The sequence below is a fragment of the Musa acuminata genome, chromosome BXJ2-6, assembly GCF_036884655.1.
Source record: "Musa acuminata AAA Group cultivar baxijiao chromosome BXJ2-6, Cavendish_Baxijiao_AAA, whole genome shotgun sequence".
In the NCBI taxonomy this organism is placed as follows: Eukaryota; Viridiplantae; Streptophyta; class Magnoliopsida; order Zingiberales; family Musaceae; genus Musa; species Musa acuminata.
Genome location: NC_088343.1, coordinates 25,973,844 through 25,980,897, shown reverse-complemented (window position 1 = coordinate 25,980,897; position 7,054 = coordinate 25,973,844).

Here is a 7,054-nt window from a genome sequence, read left to right as displayed (position 1 = left end):
AGGATGACAGAAGGCTTCGGACGTCGGACGTCGGGCATCGGGCCAAGAGCGGAATTGTGACAAGGATATCGGGGTTGCGAAGGTCAACCGCCGATTGGGCAACAAGCCACAAGAGAGGACGATGCGCCGAAGAATCGGACGAAGCGCCAACCAATGATGTGCCGGGCAACAGAATGTCAATTCGCGTTGTAATAATTGTCTTAGATCGAAGTAGAGTTTTTGCTTATGTGTGCAGGATTAACTACGATAACGATGAAGACATAAAGTGAAACAAAGTGCCGGAGTCAAGCACGAAGGATTCGTTGGGAGTTCAAGAGTTCGACGGAAGTCCGAAGGTTCGTCGGGAATGCTGTCAGAACTAGCCAATAATGAGTAGGGAGCTTGCCGAAGGGTTTTTCGAAAGCTCGCCGGAAGGGTCATTGGAAGTTTGTGGAGCTCGCCGAGAAAGATCGGAGCTTGCCAAAGAAGCTCATCTGAACTCGCCAAGATCAAATCGTGAAGTCTAGGAGCTTGCCGAGAGTCCGTAGAATGGTTTTCGAGAGTTTATCGGAAGACCGCCGGAAGTTCGCCAGAAGCTCGCCGGAAGAAGTCTTGACTTACGGACTTTGTAATAGCTTAGAAAATGTCTTTAAATTCGTAGTTAGTATATTAATTAGGGTTAGGATTAGGTGTTAATCTTATAACCTAAGTAGGGGCCAATTGGGCCCGAGTTTGGACTGGTTTAGGCCAAGTTTGGAGCCCAACCAGTGAGCTGAATTGGCCTAGGCGGTGGCACCGCCCAGCACCCGAGAGCTGGGCGGTGACACCTCCTGGACTGGGCGGTTGCACCGCCCAGCACCTGAGCGCTGGGCGGTGGCACCGCTTGGTTGGGCGGTGGCACCGCCAGCATCGGGAACATAAGAGAATTCAAATTTTTGGAGCCCAAATTTGAATCCTCTTGAGGCCTATAAATACCCCTCAAGTCTCAGCTGAGAACACAACTTTTTGAGCAGCAAGTGATTGAGAGAAAAGTCTTAGAAGAATCTTTGCTAGTCTTGTTTTCAATTTGCTAGTGTTCACCTCCTTCTTTCTTGCTGAAAATCTGTAAGAGAGTGAACCGCTTGTAAAAGTTATAAGAGGGGTATGTATCCTTCCCTTTCAAGAGATTTGCTAGTGGAAGGTGGGAGCCTCATCGAAGAGGGGCCTCGCAAGTGGATGTAGGTCATTTGACCGAACCACTGTAAAATCGGCGTAATCTCTGGTTTGCATTTACTTATTGTCATTTATATTACTGTAAACCATTTGCACTTTAATGCTATACTGCTTTGTCTTCGTCTTACTTATCTCTTCAAGTTAAAACGCAACCGAAACATTTTTAAACGAAAACGTTGCTTTTATCGTACGAAGTTTCCGAAAAGTGTTTAAATCGGGAAAAGTTTATCGCACTTCACCGCTGCACTAATTCACCCCCCCCCCCCTCTTAGTGCCGCTCCGATCCTAACAATTGGTATCAGAGCCACGTTTTTCTACCTTGGTTTAACACCCAAATAGAAATGGCTCTTTACGGCTTTCAAGAGTGTCACTCTCTCATTTGTCCTCCCTTTTTCAATGGGACGGACTACATTTATTGAAAACTCGAATGAGAGTTTTCTTACTTTCTTTGGATTTGAATTTATGGCATATAGTCGAAAATGAATTTGAAATGTCTTCTCTTCCAATGAACCATTGGAATGATTTGGAGAAGAAGATGTTTTCTTTAAACGCAAAGGCTATGAATGCCTTATTTTGCGCTTTGGACAAAAATGAGTTCAATCGGGTTTCTTTGTGCGAAACGGCTTTCGACATATGGCATACTCTTGAAATCACGCACGAAGGCACTTCTAGAGTTAAAGATTCGAAAATCAACATTTTAATGCATGATTTTGAGCTTTTTCGAATGAAGCCGAGCGAAACCATTGTTGACATGTACACCCATTTTACGGATGTCGTCAATGGTTTACAAGCTCTTGGCAAATGTTTCTCGAATTTTGAACTTGTTTGTAAAGTTTTACGATCACTTTCTAAAGCTTGGGAATCAAAAGTAACGGCAATACAAGAAACAAAAGATTTAAATATTTTTCCACTTGAAGAACTTATCGGCTCATTGATGACATATGAAATGGTGCGCAATGCACATGATGAATACAATGAACACTTGAACCACCTTCCAAAGAATAGGAAGGATTTGGAACTTCGGACAAATGAATACCACTTGAGCGATGACTCAAGTGATGAGGACAATGATGAACTTGAACTTCGAACACTAACTCTTAATAAGTTCATTAAACAAAAATCTAAAATAAACAATGAACTTGAACGGAGGAAGAGGCCAAAGAAAAGGAAGGCACCCAAGGATGAATCAAGAACTTCCAAAGGTGAAACGACGAATTGGGCTTTGACGGGCTTCGACTACAAGGTAAGTAACTCAACTCTCTTGAATTATTTTGAAATTACTTGAAGTCTTTCATGAGTGCTTACTTTAGAATAGGAAATAAAAAATTATTTTTCAAAAATTATATCATGTTTTTCTTTTTAGCATCTTTGAAAAATTAAAAAATTTGATCATGAAAAGTATATTGCTAAGGTTTCATTTTTGAAATGTTGAATGATGTATGCAACATTATGGATGATAGTTATATGATATGTGATAATGCTTAGGATTACTCCATGCATGTGTATTTTGATGATTTTATATCATGCATGAGTTTTTAAAGTAAATGTTGATTTGATACCCTCATTTTGGATTAACATGTTTTTGGTTTAATCATTTTTATGACGAATTAAGATGACATTCTCATGACATATTAATATGACATAGTGCATGTACATATATGTATGAATTTCTAGATAGTCTTTTGATGATAGATGTGATATCATGATGTTTTATTTTTGATGTGTTTGATCTTGATGGCTTTATGACGAAACTTATGTTTTGATTTTAAATGATGATACATGTTTTCACAAAAAGACTTGAACACCCTCACATGAAATCAATTGTATGAAATGGAAATGAATTTTACATCCTATTAAGATTAATGAATTTAGTTTACCAATCTTATGAATCTCATGAAAATAAACATGATGAATATTTTGAAGATAAATGAGTATATCATGCATTTGGTCTTAATGATTTCTCTTGAACATATTTTTTGAAATCATACTTGATAATGAATATCAAGATATTAAAAGGATGTTATCATGGAATCATGCTTGATAATTTATTTTGTGAAATTTACCCTTCTATCTTTAATGTTGACATTTTTTTTTAAAAAAAAAGGGGGCAAAGGCATGCTCATAAGATGCAAATCACAAGAATAGAAATTTATAAAAATGAAAAGTAATCCTCTATCTTATTGATTTTTCAATAAATCTATGCTTGTCATATATGAATTTATTGAATGTAATTTTGAGGATGATTTCAGATTTGACAAATGCTTGATTCGTATTTATGACATAAGATACATTTTAAATATGAATCATGCTTCAATCATTTTCTATCTCTAGAGTTCTCAATTTTGATGAAATACAAGTGATAAATTCATTTATGATATCTTGTAACTCACTTGAATTATGAATGAGTTTTTTTTTATGTGTTAAAAGAATCACTTAAAAAGAAAATGCTTTTCCCATCTTATTGAGATTAATGATTTCATGATATTGTGTGAATCTCGAAATTGATTTTGATGAAATAGTAATAACGTTATTCATGTTATGAATCCCAAAAATGATAATTTGATTAAGATTTTTTTTTTTTCAACTTGAATGAAATTTTGTTTTAACTAAATCATGAACTTTCCCTTGACATCTTGACTTAAGAAGAAACATGATGATTACTTGATATTTCATACTTGAAATTTCTTGTGAAATGTGATCTTATTGAGATTTCTTATGCATGAAACAAATTGTTCTCCTTGCTATTTATTACCAAATGAATCATGATATCATTGCTATTATATCTCCTATGATTCATGTGTAGAGAAAGAATTTATAAATCATAATACAATGAGATTTCTTATGCAAAAATAAAGTTTTTTTGTGATTCTTTGCTAAAGAAAATAATTATTAAAATCATGATCTTGATAATTATAACATGAAGTTCTTTATAAATCAAGATCGTTCATTATGCTCCCTCCATTTATCAAAAAGGATTCAAATGAAGTGTAACTTGTCTTTTGATTTCTAAGAATTCAATGAAGTGTCATATTGATATCTTGATACTTGGAATATTTTAAAATGTGATCTTGATAAGAATGTTTTAAGTTACTCTTTGTGCTATATCTTTTCAAATGAATCATGAGCCTTGATATCATATATTTCATAATATAGAAATAACAAGATTTCTTTGCCTTGTATGCCTTGTATGATGATTGTACATCAATTTGCTTTATTATGAATTATATGAATCTTGATCGTGAACTTGTAAAGAAGAATTTTAATGAACCATGAATCATATCTTTGGTATTCACGAATTGATACTTATTGATATCTTTCATGAATTCTTTGCATTTTGGCTTGTTGAATGGTTGAAATTTTTAGCCATTGAGTTCTCCCTTCTTTTTGACAATGACAAAGGGAGAGATAGATTGCTAGCACAATTCACGAAAAAGGTAAAAAATTATACTTCTCAAAAGAGAAGAAATTGATATCTTGAACATCACCGAAAATTGCTAGCTTGAAATGTCAAGAAAATGTAAAAAATTATTTACTTTCCTGCACATCTAAAGAGAAGATGCAAATGTAACACTTACCAAATTGTTTGCTTGCCTCATGTAAAACATTGTCTCTTGGTAGTTTGGCATTTTGCTAAGAAAGCAAAAATGACACTTCTCAAAAGAGAAGAAAGAGCTTGCTATCTTAAACATCACAAGCTTGCCTATCTTAAGAAACAAAAAATTTGTAAATGTGCTATCTTGCCTATCTCAAAATACAAAACATGCTACGGAAGTAAAATTATTAGCTCAAACATTGCAAAGGAAGCAAAAATTTGCTAGCTTGCAACTTGCATATCATGAAAATTGCTAGCTTGTAGTCTAAAGAGATGCAATTAGTTGTTATCTCAAGAAAAGCAAACATGCTAAACTTACACATCTTTAATTGCTAGATTGCATAACGATAAAATTTGATACTATGTTTTTCATGCAATGTATGGAACTTTTTTTCTCTAAATACATAAGAGTAGGAACTTCTCCTTTTTGTTGATGACAAAGGGGGAGAAGTATATTGATGACTTCATGCATTGAATTAAATATTTTATATATATTTACATGATTGTTTAAATGTTTTTCATAACATGTGATGAATGTTACTTGGATTTGGGATAATCCAAGTGTTCTATCAATGGCATATTGATAGGGGGAGTTTAGTTAAACTCCGGGGAGTTAAGGTTAACTCCGTTAGTCATCAATTAGTTGTCATCATAAAAAAGGGGGAGATTGTTGAATCTCGGATTTTGATGATGAAACTAATTGATTGTATTTAGATGTTTAACTGCATTTTGAGTGATGCAGGTCTACTCGATCAGGATTAGACAGTTAACGCAGGAGGAATTGATGTTGCGCCGGAGGAGATCACGTTAGGATATTGGACGACAGAGGGCTTCAGACGTCGGGCAACGGGCCAAGAGCGGAATTGTGCCAAGGATATCGGGGTTGTAGAGGTCAACCGCCGATTGGGCAACAAGCCGTAAGAGAGGTCGATGCGCCGAAGAATCGGACGAAGCGCCAACCAATGATGTGCCAGGCAATATAATGTCAATTCGCGTTGTAATAATTGTCTTAGATCGGAGTAGAGTTTTTGCTTCTGTGTGCAGGATTAACTATGATAACGATGAAGACATAAAGCGAAACAAAGTGCCAGAGTCAAGCACGAAGGATTCGTTGGGAGTTCGAGAGTTCGACGAAAGTCCGAAGGTTCGTCGGGAATGCTGCCGGAACTAGCCAAGAATGAGTAGGGAGCTTGCCGAAGGGTTTTTCGGAAGCTCGCCGGAAGGTTCTTTGGAAGTTTGCGGAGCTCGCCGAGAAAGATTGGAGCTTGCTGAAGAAGCTCATCGGAACTCGCCAAGATCAAATCGTGAAGTTTAGGAGCTTGCCGGGAGTCCGTAGAATGGTTTCCGAGAGTTTATCGGAAGACCGCCGGAAGTTCGCCGGAAGCTCGCCGGAAGAAGTCTTGACTTATAGACTTTGTAATAGCTTAGAAAATGTCTTTAAATTCATAGTTAGTACATTAATTAGGGTTAGAATTAGGTGTTAATCTTATAACCCAAGTAGGGGCCAATTGGGCCCGAGTTTGAACTGGTTTAGGCCAAGTTTGGAGCCCAACCAGTGAGCTGAATTGGCCTAGGCGGTGGCATTGCCTAGGCTAGGCGGTGGCACTGCCCAGCACCCGAGAGCTGGGCGGTGACACCTCTTGGGCTGGGCGGTGGCACCGCTTGGCTGTGCGGTGGCACCGCCAGCATCGGGAACCAAAGAGAATTCAAATTTTTGGAGCCCAAATTTGAATCCTCTTGAGGCCTATAAATACCCCTCAAGTCTCAACTGAGAACACAACTTTTTGAGCAGCAAGTGATTGAGAGAAAAGTCTTAGAAGAGTCTTTGCTAGTCTTGTTTTCAATTTGCTAGTGTTCACCTCCTTCTTTCTTGCTGAAAATCTGTAAGAGAGTGAACCGCTTGTAAAAGTTGTAAGAGGGGTATTTACCCTTCCCTTTCAAGAGATTTGCTAGTGGAAGGTGGGAGCCTCATCGAAGAGGGGCCTCGCAAGTGGATGTAGGTCATTTGACCGAACCACTGTAAAATCGGCGTAACCTCTGGTTTGCATTTACTTATTGTCATTTATATTACTACAAACCATTTGCACTTTAATGCTATACTGCTTTGTCTCCGTCTTACTTATCTCTTCAAGTTAAAACGCAATCGAAACATTTTTAAACGAAAACGTTGCTTTTATCGTACGAAGTTTCCGAAAAGTGTTTAGATCGTGAAAAGTTTATCGCACTTCACCGCTGCACTAATTCACCCCCTCCCCTCTTAGTGCCGCTCTG